Genomic DNA, 13,072 nt, shown 5'->3' with positions numbered 1-13,072 from the left:
AAATATCATCCTGAGTGAGCTAACCCAATCACAGAAAGACATACATGGTATGCACTCATTGATAAGTGGCTATTAGCCCAAATGCTTGAATTACCCTAGATCCCTAGAACAAACGAAACTCAAGACGGATGATCAAAATGTGAATGCTTCACTCCTTCTTTAAATGAGGAAAAAGAATACCCTTGGCAGGGAAGGGAGAGGCAAAGATTAAAACAGAGACTGAAGGAACACCCATTCAGAGCCTGCCCCACATGTGGCCCATACATATACAGCCACCCAATTAGACAAGATGGATGAAGCAAAGAAGTGCAGACCGACAGGAGCCGGATGTAGATCGCTCCTGAGAGACACAGCCAGAATACAGCAAATACAGAGGCGAATGCCAGCAGCAAACCACTGAACTGAGAATAGGTCCCCCGTTGAAGGAATCAGAGAAAGAACTGGAAGAGCTTGAAGGTGCTCGAGACTCCAAAAGTACAACAATGTCAAGCAACCAGAGCTTCCAGGGACTAAGCCACTACCTAAAGACTATACATGGACTGACCCTGGACTCTGACCTCATAGGTAGCAATGAATATCCTAGTAAGAGCACCAGTGTAAGGGGAAGCCCTGGGTCCTGCTAAGACTGAACCCCCAGTGAACTAGACTATGGGGGGAGGGCGGCAATGGGGGGAGGGTTGGGAGGGGAACACCCATAAGGAAGGGGAGGGGGGAGGAGGATGTTTGTCCGGAAACCGGGAAAGGGAATAACACTTGAAATGTATATAAGAAATACTCAAGTTAATAAAAAAAAAAAGATCATAAATTCTTTCCAAAGGAAACATCACCCCCTAATTACAGGCATTTTCTAGAGCTAAGATGAGCTTCCTATAAACCTTCCCAAATCACCAAGCACACAAGGAGGCAAAGATGTGACTGATTAAGTACAAAGCACCAAATAAAACGTAAATCACTCATGGGTTTCACATAGTAGCAATATGAAACAATCACATAAATTACCACATGTAAGGTGTTTACACACATTCAAAAATGAACACATTTCAAAGAAACACATATTTTAGAGCTGAAACACATAGAAGTTGAAACTAAACACTGGCTAGGTAAACTAGTAGTCCCACAGATTACGGAGAGAATTAATGAGCTAAAAAGATCTGAACAAGTGCTGGATAGAGGACTTTGTGGGCAAAGCATGGGAATCTGAGTGTGGGTCCTGAGCAACCACCTGAAAGGCTGGGTACGTGCATGTAACCCCAGTGCTAGAGGGTGGATACAAACAGAGCCCAGGTTTAACTGGCCAGCCCTTTCAACCAAAAGGTCATGCTCCAAGTTCAGTGACAGAGCGTGTTTCAAAAAGTAAGTGACTGAGTGACTGAGGAAGACATCCCAACAATTAACCTTTGGCCTCCACAGAAGCAAGTACACCACCACTACCACCACCACTACCACCACCACTACCACCACCACTATCACCACCACTACCACCACCACCACCACTACCACTACCACTACCACCACCACTACCACCACCACCACCACTACCACCACCACTACCACCACCACTACCACCACCACCACCACTACCACCACCACTACCACCACCACTACCACCACCACTACCACCACCACCACCACCACCACTACCACTACCACTACCACCACCACTACTACCACCACTACCACCACCACCACCACTACCACCACCACCACCACTACCACTACCACCACCACTACCACCACCACCACCACCACCACCACCACTACCACCACCACTACCACCACCACTACCACCACCACTACCACCACCACTACCACCACCACTACCACCACCACCACCACTACCACCACCACCACCCTACCACTACCACCACCACTACCACCACCACTACCACCACCACTACAACCACCACTACCACCACCCTTTCCCCAAAAAAGATCTGACCAAGTAAGAAAATAAATGAAAAAGACAAAGACTAGGGGCATGGCAAATTGAGACATTAATTTTTATAGAAACATTAATTGGCTGTCAGGTTTAATAAATACCACATGGATCAAGCAGCACAAATAAAAACTATTAGACAGTATACAGTGAAACCATCCAACACACAGGAAAAATGAAAATGACTGCAAAAATGAATAGCCAGATCCAGACCATAGAAGAAAAATTAAGACATTTTTAACAGATTAAAAAGAGAGTTTTCAATGAATATACATTACTAGAGAAATTTCTTAAAATTATATGTCTTTTAGAAGGATAATAATATAAAAAAATAAAAGGAGGGCTGAAATGCAGTGGCCATGGGGGACAAGAACAATGGGGGATGTGTTAACTCTAGGCAAATAATTATTATGAAATTATTATAATATGGTTGAATTCACAGTGTGGCAGCTGAAGCAGGGGAATAAATGGTAATATTCAAGAAATAATGTATAAGATAATAATCTAAAATAAAGCAGCCACTTCAAATGGCATGTATATACTCAGTATATATTCAGGTTACTAGAGTTCTCTGAAATAATAGAGGCTAATGGTCAACCTTATAAGGAGAAAACAGATTTTAAAAAAAAGTCCAATTGCCCAAAAGAAAGTATGGATGGAGGAAAACTGACAGGCATGATGGCAAGTGTCTATGACTCTAGTATTTGGAAGGCAGAAGGGCCAGGCGCTCACCTGCATAGTAATTTCAGGGCCAGCCTATGCTACATGAGACTCTGTCGCAAATAACAGAGAGAGAGAAAAAAAAAGAGGAAACGAGGGAGAGAGGCAGGGAAGAAAGGAAAAAAGAGAGGAGGGAGGGAGGGAGGTGTTATGGTTTTATATGCTTGCCCGAGGGAGTGGCACTATTAGGAGGTGTGTCCTTCATACCCAGGGCTCCAGCTGCATATGTAGCAGAGGATGGCCTTGTTGGGCAGCAATGGGAGGAGAATCCCTTGGTCCTGCCAAGGCTGGACCCCAAAGTGTAGGAGGATGTCAGGGTAGGAGGTGGGAAGGGGTGGGTGACTAGGTGGGGGAACACCCCCATACAATAAGGGGGAGGGAGGATGGGATGGGGGCTTATGGATGGGAAACCGGGTAAGGGGATAACACTTGAAATATAAATTAAAAAATATCCAATTTTTAAAAAGGTGTGTCCTTGTTGAAGAGGTGTGTCACTGTGGGCATGGGAAGCCAGTCTCCTCCTGTTTGTCTTCAGATGAAATGTAGAACTCTCAGCTCCCCCTGCACCATGCCTGCCTGGATGCTGCCATGCTCCTGCCTTGATAATAACGGACTGGACCTCTGACCTATAAGCCAGCCCCAATTAAATGTCATTATAAGAGTTGCCTTGGGGGTTGGGGATTTAGCTCAGTGGTAGAGCGCTTGCCTAGCAAGCGCAAGGCCCTGGGTTCGGTCCCCAGCTCCGGAAAAAAAAAGAAAAAAAAAAAAAAAGAGTTGCCTTGGTCATGGTGTCTGTTCACAGCAGTAAAGCCCTAAGAAAGGAGGGAGTAAATAAGTAAAACAGACTGAAGACACATGATATACAATGGTGGGGCAAAAAACAGGAAAGGGGAGATAAGGAAAAGAGTAAATCATACAAATACAGATATGCCGGGTATAGCGACATTTCCTTTATAATAGTCCACATACAGATGATGGTCCCATAAAATTACTGTGGAGCAGAAGAATCCTATTATGGTGGACATATAGCTTCCCTACACCATAGCATAGCACACTAATCCTGTGTCTGTGGTGATAGCATGGTGATTTTGATGTAAGATCTACAACTCATAAGCCACAGATAGCTGTCTTTAATTTGAATTTAAGTTTGCCTGTATTGGCTGACATTCTGGCCCATTTCTTTACTTTGTGATTCAGACATATTAGGATTTTTCCTTCCATAGTATTTTACATTTTCAGTTTACCTGGTTTTACTATTTTCTTTTTTTCCTCCATTCTCATCTTCCTTTAGATGATCTCATTTTAAATTCTAGTTATATCCTTCTACTAATTTGGCCCCATATAGTCAAATGAAAATTTTCCTCTCTAGTCTTAGGTAGGGTCCCCTGATCTGAAGCATCCCTGAGACATATAATGTTACCTTATCAGTTATAATCCTGCTACATGCCCTGTGATCTCAATTAGGTTGCTTAGCAACTCTTTTTTTAAAAACAATAGCTTTAAACTCACTGTGCTGGTTATTTTGTTTCCTATGATAAAATACCATGCTGACCAAAAGCAACTTTAAAAAGAGTTTGTCTTAACTCATGGTTCCAGAGAGAGAAAAGGAAACCATAATGGTAAGGAAGGCTTAGCATATGCAAAGAAGATGGCTGACAACATACACATGCAGGATGCAGAGAAAGCAAAAAGGGAGGCTGTAAACCCTCATAGCCCACCCCTAGTGACTACTAAAGACTCCATAACTTCACAAACAGTACCACTAACTGGGGCCTTTGGGGACATTTCACAACAAAATCACATCCATCAAAATCCAATATGTGACTATTAGAAAAGACAATGAAGTGTGGCCTTTTTTTTTCTTTTAAGTTTATTCAACACAAAAATAATCTTCAACTTCACTGAAGTGGTTGACCATGTTCACAACCAAAATCACCCTCTAAACTGGAATTCAGTTGCACAGCCTACACCAGTCTCAGCTTTTTTGTTAGCACCAGGGGACATAACAAGTCCTTCTGTAGGTGTCTCTCTGTCTACCTCCACCCTTGTGAATCTTGCAGGTGGTTCACTCTCTAGAACTTTAGGCCAAGGCCTGCCTGCCAGTCTGAGGATGGCTGTGGTACAAGCTGTGTCAGGCAATATCTCCAGAGGAAGCTGGAAGTAATCTCAGAGATACTGGATACCTTCATTTGTAAGGCACAAAAAAAATGTTTCCAGGCACCCCAACTACAGCAGTTATTAGGTTAGGATGCTAACGTCTTACCAAATTAGCAATTTACCCAGAAGTTCTTTCTCAATAACATAACATGAATGTGTAGTGACCATCGGGAGGTGTATGTGAGCCTCCCCAATCTGCTCCTGCCTCCCCTTAGCCTGACACCAGCAACCTTAGCCAGAATCCTAACATGGTCTAGAAAGGGACATCACAAAAAGCTAGCATTAGATGATGTATTAAAAAGGCCTCTAATGAGTACCTAAATATACTTTCACAACTACCCCATCTCTAACAAGGTGGTGCAGGCCTCTGTGAGAACTGGTCCTTTTGACTAGATAGTTCTAGGGAGGGAAGACTTGAAGTTTCATGTTTTGACTGGGTTTGTTTCAAAATTACCACAGAAGAAAAGTGTAGAAAATGCTTGTGGTGTACTAATTCTTTTCTGTATTTAAGTTACTGTGATTGACATACACTTATAATTAAATTCTGAACTGAAAAAAATAAACGAAAGGAAGGAAGAAAGGGAAGAAGGAAGGAAGGAAGGAAAGAAGGAAGGAAGGAACGAAGGAACAAAGGAAGGGTGAGTCTACAGGCAAACTGCTCCCTTACATAGCTTCAAGGCTTGAAAGACTGTGTGATCTTCATTACAATGAAGTTGGATACATTTTATTTGCTAGTGCAGGAATTTTGATCATTTGGACATCTTTCTTGGTAACCATCACTCCATCCTTAAAAAGGACTTCATAGATAGCAATCTGGTTCTTAGGCACTAACATCACAGAGACTGCATGGTCCAAGGTGGAGGCAGGAAGGTGGAGGTGTGACTCTTAAGTGAAGCACACACCAAACTGTTAAGTTTCCTTAGGATCAAGTTTGATCCCCAGTGCCCATGTAAAAAGTTAGATGTGATGGTATACAGCTATAATCCCAGCACTGGTAAAGTGAAACTGGGAGTTTGCAGGCCAGCCATGCTGGCAGCAGCTGAGTAAGGAAGACCCTACTTTAGCAAGATGAAAAATAAGACCCCAACGCCTGACAGTTGTTCTTTGATCTCTGCACACATGCCATAGCTGTGTGTTTCATACTGGCTAGTCCTGAAATTATTCCTGTGTCAAAGCCATAGACTCTAGTTTGGCCTGAGTAGGGAATCTCCTTTGACAGTAGACTAAAGGAATAGAACAGAGAACCTAGAAATCAGCCCAGACAATACAGACACCTGATCCTGAAAAGGAAAAGAGGAATATTCAGCCTCTAATATCCACACGTTGAAGAATGAAACTAGATCCTTGTCTGTCACTGTGTAGCCTAAATTGTACTAAAGATCTTAATGTGAAATAACTGATGCTTTGCAACAACTCAAGGAAAATACTTCAAGATCTAGGCATGGGGACTAGGAAGATGGCTCAGCAGTCAGGAATTAGTACTCTTAAAGAAGACCTGAGTTTGCTTCCTAGCACCCACATAGGCTAGGCAGCTCACAGCCACCTGTAATTTCTGCTCCAGGAGATCTAACACCTCTGGCCTACACACATGCACAGACACTTTAAAATTTTAAACTCTTGAACAATCTAGATATTAGTGATTACTTACTGAATAAGACTTCAATACTTGTGGAAATAACAAGAACTAAAATCCAAATACCTGACTTGTCTCATTAATCTGATAAGGTCACTTGATCCCTGGTGTGCCTGAGTCTACAAAAGCTTCCCAGAGTAGAAGAGGTATGACTAACTTGTTCCTAAATACTGGTGACTGTGCATCTGCTGCCCTCTGATGGCAGTCTGAAGTTGATGAACTTGGATTCAACTATAGGGCAGAGGGGACATAGCAGGGCTACCAGGCCCAGCCCCCTGTAGAATAACTTTGGGGCTTCTGCACATCTAAGCCATGTGTTTCCCTTCTGCAGGATATGTCCTGGCATTCAATCTTTCCTCTAGCTCTGAGAAATCAACCACAAAAGGCCCTTGCTGATCAATAATACTTAAGAACTATCTCTTATCAGAGAAATGAAGCCAAAACTGGAAATAAGATATACTGCCCTCAAAGTAATCAAAATCTATGCCTCACACCAGAAAATTTTTAATAGCTACCTGACAGTGTCTTCTAAGGTGTGCTTTAAGAGCTGACTAGACAAATCGTTTTGGATGTAGGCAAAGGCAAATCTTTTGCACAGCGTTTCTTATGATATGACAAATGACCACATAGACAATGATGAGAAATTCCAAGTCCAGTATCTCACAAAGTATAACTAAAGAATGGGAAGCATGGGGGAAAGGGGCATTAATCCAGGAGGAACATCTGTTCTACTCAGAGGATGAAACTGGTTAGGAGTTCTGAGAACTGATATTGAAGAAATGAGAAACATCAGGCTTTTGCCACAAAAAACTTCCTCTTCTACTTATCCACCACAACTTGAACTTGACACAGTAAGAAGTCAGAAAACCTATAGGTATCAAATTACAGAAAAAATGATAATCTGTACATTCTGACCTCACACGAGAAGAGGTTCTTTTAATAAACTGGTATTTAATTTTCTCTCAAGAACATTTAGAGTGTTATTAACTCATAGAGGGGAATTTCTAACCACTTCTCACCTACCTTTCTTATTTCCAGAGGGAGCCGCAGGTTCAGCATGGAACTCAGGCCAGTCCAGGAATGCCACACTTCTGTGGTGTTGAAGAGGTGACTCTGGCTTCTAAGGCTTCATCTAATAAAGGAAAGCAATAGTGGCATGGTGGGCCCAGAGGCCACAGACTTTGGAAAAGAAAAGCCAGTCACCATATTCCCCTTGACATTTTTTAGCAATATTGTTCAACAGAGAGTTAGCAATACAGAGAGTTGCAAATGCCAGCTACCAGTGTATGGCCTGTCCGCTACCCACCTACCTTAATATTTATTTTAAAAGCAAATATAAATTTAGCATCCTTCATTTGGGGAAGATTCTGGAAAGAAGAAAAGAAACCCTAGGCACATACCCACATACTATGTGGAATAATGATCTCTAGGAAGCCTGTGCAACCGTCATCAGTCTGGGCCTAAACAAACCTAACTTTGGCCACCATCTCTGTAGAGAAGCCTTAATATAAGGGTGGAAATATGTGGTTGAAAGTGATGTGTATGGGTATCAACTGAATATAGGTACGTTTATGACTGCAAGTATTGTCAACTTGACACCTCCAGCCCTACCTGTGAAGGTGTTTTCAGAGGTTTAACTGAAGAGTAGGAAGCATGGTCTACATTCTCAGACTGAACAAACAGAGAAAAGGGAGAAAGCTGAGTACTAAAATTTCATCTCTAGTACTAACATGCTTTCTGACCACATAAGCAAAGAGACCAGCCACCCATATCACTGCCACAGTGGATTAGATTCTAAGCCAAAGCAATCCCTTTCTTTCTTCCTTCCTTCCTTCCTTCGTCTTCTTTTTCTTTTTTCTTTTTGCTTTATAAAAGATTTACTCTAACACTCCAACTGCACATTCCTTTTTCTTTTCAACATTCGATTGGATGCCAAAGAGTCAGGCATTGGCATAGGCCATGCGAAGACTGGCAAGAGTTGTTCTCTTCTGTGATGACTCTGGCTTTTTCTTTTTTGAACACATTCTAGATGGACATCACAGATCCTGTTAGCTGGGTGGCCAATTTAAGTTCTTCAGTAGAACTATTTCCCTTCTTTGGAGCAGAAGGCTTACTGGGGAAAAGTATGATCTTAGAGCGGTACTCCTTCAGACACACCATGTTGGCCTGTAGTGATTCAGTGGATCTGTTTTGCTTCCTTGGGTTCACAGAGATGCCGATGGTATGAGCCATTTTCTTGTGGATACCAGCCACCCTGAGTTTTTCCAGGCCAAAGCTCCTGCCTGCCCGGACAAACATTGGTATGGTATCTAACTGTACGGAACCTCACTATGGGCCTGATGAGACCAGACAGGGGACAAGAGGCTATGCGGCTTGCCCAGTCTTGCATCTGCGGATCTTGTATGTCGGCTGGTTGAGTGAGGTGTCCGCTTGCTGCTGCCAATCCCTGTGGAAGTGGGGCTTCAGAATCATGCCATGCTGGCTGAGTGCCATGGCTGCCTAAGGCCGAGAGGGAGAGGAGGACCCCTTCCTTCCTTCTTTAACTTGCTTTTGTCAGCTATTTTGTCACAGCAATGAGAAAGAAGTAACCAATACAACCTAGCAAGAACTCCAGATGCCCAGGTGACATGTTAGACTGTCTTTCCCAGCAATGTAAACACTAGTCATGGAGCATAAAACTGAGTAGAAAGAAACAAATAGAAAAAATATTTTGCTAGTGTAATCAAAAGTTTTTGCAGTCTCTGTCTTAGTCTCTTTTTATTATAACAAAATATGTAGCTGAGTTCTTTATAAAGCTGGGGTGCTTTAGTTCATAGTTTGGCAGGGTGAAAGTCCAATAGTGGATGTCTCCATGTCTTTAATTTCCTTGAATGTTTCAAGGTAGATGGTATTACTATGGTGAGAACATGTGAATAAGAGACCATAGGGCAAGGCTAAAAGCCTGAGAAGTTTGGGGGCCAGGCTCGCTCGCTCGCTCACTCATTTATTTAGTTATTTATTTAGTTATTTAGTTATTTGACAAGGAAGTATTCTTATTGCTTCAAAAGAAGGCTAGTAGTAGGAGTAAGGCTCTCATTCATTAGTATATACATAAAGCACTAAAAACAGTGTTTATGTTGTACTGTCAGCTTTTGTTACAGTTAGTGAAACATGATGTTTTCTAAGCCCGGAGTACTTTCCCCAGCCTACTGCTTTCCCAGTGAAGAGTTCCTCAAGTAAGGCTTCTCTGAAAACTGCACTCATCTTTTCTCTATATAAATGCCCAATGATATATTTTCAGCAACACTATCCACAACAAAGCTGCTTTGTATACCTAATCACATGAAACGGTTGTAAGTCCTGTCCACATCCCATTTGACACAGTGCTTGATTAGCCACCTGCAGGATTCTAGATCCCACCCTTAGCACAGGGGGTGAGGGGCAGGTGTAGGGAAACTAAATGATTTGTCTTCAGAAATGACTCCAGCAATATGCCTTCTACCCTCATACTGTCACTTCCATCCCACACTCGCTCCTACATCCCTTACATGCTCTTTTTTTTTTTTTTTTATTAACTTGAGTATTTCTTATATACATTTCAAGTGTTATTCCCTTTCCCGGTTTCCGGGCAAATCCCCCTCCCCCCTCCCCTTCCTTATGGGTGTTCCCCTCCCAACCCTCCCCCCATTGCCGCCCTCCCCCCATAGTCTAGTTCACTGGGGGTTCAGTCTTAGCAGGACCCAGGGCTTCCCCTTCCACTGGTGCTCTTACTAGGATATTCATTGCTATCTATGGGGTCAGAGTCCAGGGTCAGTCCATGTATAGTCTTTAGGTAGTGGCTTAGTCCCTGGAAGCTCTGGTTGCTTGACATTGTTGTACTTTTGGGGTCTCGAGCCCCTTCAAGCTCTTCCAGTTCTTTCTCTGATTCCTTCAACGGGGGACCTATTCTCAGCTCAGTGGTTTGCTGCTGGCATTCGCCTCTGTATTTGCTGTATTCTGGCTGTGTCTCTCAGGAGCGATCTACATCCGGCTCCTGTCGGTCTGCACTTCTTTGCTTCATCCATCTTGTCCAATTGGGTGGCTGTATATGTATGGGCCACCTGTGGGGCAGGCTCTGAATGGGTGTTCCTTCAGTCTCTGTTTTAATCTTTGCCTCTCCCTTCCCAGCCAAGGGTATTCTTTTTCCTCATTTAAAGAAGGAGTGAAGCATTCACATTTTGATCATCCGTCTTGAGTTTCGTTTGTTCTAGGGATCTAGGGTAATTCAAGCATTTGGGCTAATAGCCACTTATCAATGAGTGCATACCATGTATGTCTTTCTGTGATTGGGTTAGCTCACTCAGGATGATATTTTCCAGTTCCAACCATTTGCCTACGAATTTCATAGACTCGTTGTTTTTGATAGCTGAGTAATATTCCATTGTGTAGATGTACCACATTTTCTGTATCCATTCCTCTGTTGAAGGGCATCTCGGTTCTTTCCATTTTCTGGCTATTATAAATAAGGCTGCGATGAACATAGTGGAGCACGTGTCTCTTTTATATGTTGAGGCATCTTTTGGGTATATGCCCAAGAGAGGTATAGCTGGATCCTCAGGCAGTTCAATGTCCAATTTTCTGAGGAACCTCCAGACTGATTTCCAGAATGGTTTTACCAGTCTGCAATCCCACCAACAATGGAGGAGTGTTCCTCTTTCTCCACATCCTCGCCAGCATCTGCTGTCACCTGAGTTTTTGATCTTAGCCATTCTCACTGGTGTGAGGTGAAATCTCAGGGTTGTTTTGATTTGCATTTCCCTTATGACTAAAGATGTTGAACATTTCTTTAGGTGTTTCTCAGCCATTCGGCATTCCTCAGCTGTGAATTCTTTGTTTAGCTCTGAACCCCATTTTTTAATAGGGTTATTTGTTTCCCTGCGGTCTAACTTCTTGAGTTCTTTGTATATTTTGGATATAAGGCCTCTATCTGTTGTATCCAAGCAATAGGATGTTCTGAAACAGCCTGAATGTGGACCAACCCTGTCCTTTAGGCAATTAACTACTGAGGCCTGAGCATCTGTGACTCAATTTGATCAGGAGAGAGTACTTGTCATTTGCTTAGTATAAGCTATGTGAATCTAGATATGTAACCCAGGTCTTACCCAAACAGTGCTACATTACTATACCATGCCTACGCACAGGGCTTGATGAAGTAATGCTAACACCAACTGCAAGGATTCAGTAACGGACATCAGTGAAATTAGTACCACTTTCCTTTTGTCTTCTCTTTCCCCAGGCAAGCTATCCTCCCTTCAGGCAGTGGTTCTCACTAGAGTTTCTTTTGTTGCCCATTCCCCAGGGAAATTTGAAAATGTCTCCAAACATTTTTGATGATTACAGCTTTAGATAGAAAGTGTTTCTATAGTATCTAGAGAACAGAGGTCAGAAACAGTTAAACAACATATTAGATGTAAGACAGCCCTTCACCTACCCCATCACAACTCGGACCACTGAAGTCACCTGATTCAAAATGTCAATAGTTAAGGAATCCATTATCACAGGGAACAGCCTCTGAAATGGAGAGCTCAATTTACTTATACTGCTTCAAAAGAGCAGAGCAAAGCTACTAGCAATGGAAAGGGGAAGGAGGGTAAAAGATTTAACCATCGCCCTTCCCTTGAGAGCTAATCTTCCTGTAAGATGACTGGATTGTACAGACAGCACATGCTACAAATTCTACATGTTTCCTATTTTTTTCCCACACATTTTCTGAACAGTTCAATTAAGTACTAACCTAGCTATGCCAGGAAAGGTTACACGGATGTGTTTTAGCCACCAACTGAGAAGTACATTTAATGAAAAATATTTAATGGGAGGATAATCAAAAGGCATGGCAGTTGATACCCAGCTCAAGCAGTTAGCAATGCAGTCAAAAAGACAGCAAAAACTTAGTTTTGTTGATTTGTTCAATCAGATGTATAAATTCCTTGCAAATCATTGGCAGAGCTTGTTTTTTGCCCTAAGTACCTGATACCATGTTAAGCCACACTGAGAACAGAACCCAAGTTTCAGATAGTCTCTCTCAAGTCTTCTAGAGCTTTTATTAGACAGATGACATAAAACTAGGCATGGAGACTTGACTGTCTCTCTTCCTACAATAGATCTTGCTTGGCTTTTTCAGTTGCCCTCTTCAACCTGTTCAGGAGAGATTCAGTGGGGGGAGGTAGTAGATGAGTCTTGGAAGTTCCCTGGTGCTGGAAAATATGCTGATGGCTATTTTCTGTCTCCTAACTATGGCTGGATTAGAACTACAGGTTTCCTCAGCCAAGCTACATGTCTTACTGTTGACCTCATGGAAAGATGCCATTTTCTAAATTTTTCTGACTCTGAAGTCAGAGATGGTGCTAACTTCTTGGAAGAGTATGTAGAGGAGCTTAGAGATGAATAGGGTATGATAAAGGGTGCATAATGAAGTTGATGGAACATGTCATTGTCCCTGCCTTCTTCTTGTGCTCTGCTTGGTGCAATAGTATGGTGTAATGGTGTAATAGTATGATAAGGACCCAATGAATTCTAATTGTGTTCCATTTTCCAAAAGGAGAATTTTGCTCTGTGTAGTCAAAGCAGTCTTGCAGGTTATTTGTATTTCCACAGAAGTCACCCAAGAC

At 42.5% G+C, this 13,072-nt stretch overlaps 1 protein-coding gene across 2 annotated transcripts in view; it reads right to left on the bottom strand.

The window, feature by feature from the left end:
- Positions 1-13,072, bottom strand: part of Serpinb6a (serpin family B member 6A) — a 118,225-nt gene that overhangs the window by 94,894 nt on the left and 10,259 nt on the right. For both annotated transcript variants that reach the window (NM_001395026.1, XM_039095492.2), the window contains exon 2: positions 7,470-7,578. The gene's annotated coding sequence lies outside the window, so the exon portion shown is untranslated. The remainder of the gene's footprint in view (positions 1-7,469; positions 7,579-13,072) is intronic.

Source organism: Rattus norvegicus, chromosome 17 (genome assembly GCF_036323735.1).
Source record: "Rattus norvegicus strain BN/NHsdMcwi chromosome 17, GRCr8, whole genome shotgun sequence".
In the NCBI taxonomy this organism is placed as follows: domain Eukaryota; kingdom Metazoa; phylum Chordata; class Mammalia; order Rodentia; family Muridae; genus Rattus; species Rattus norvegicus.
Note: the sequence above shows the minus strand (reverse complement) of the source record. Positions and strands in the feature narration are given on the sequence as shown.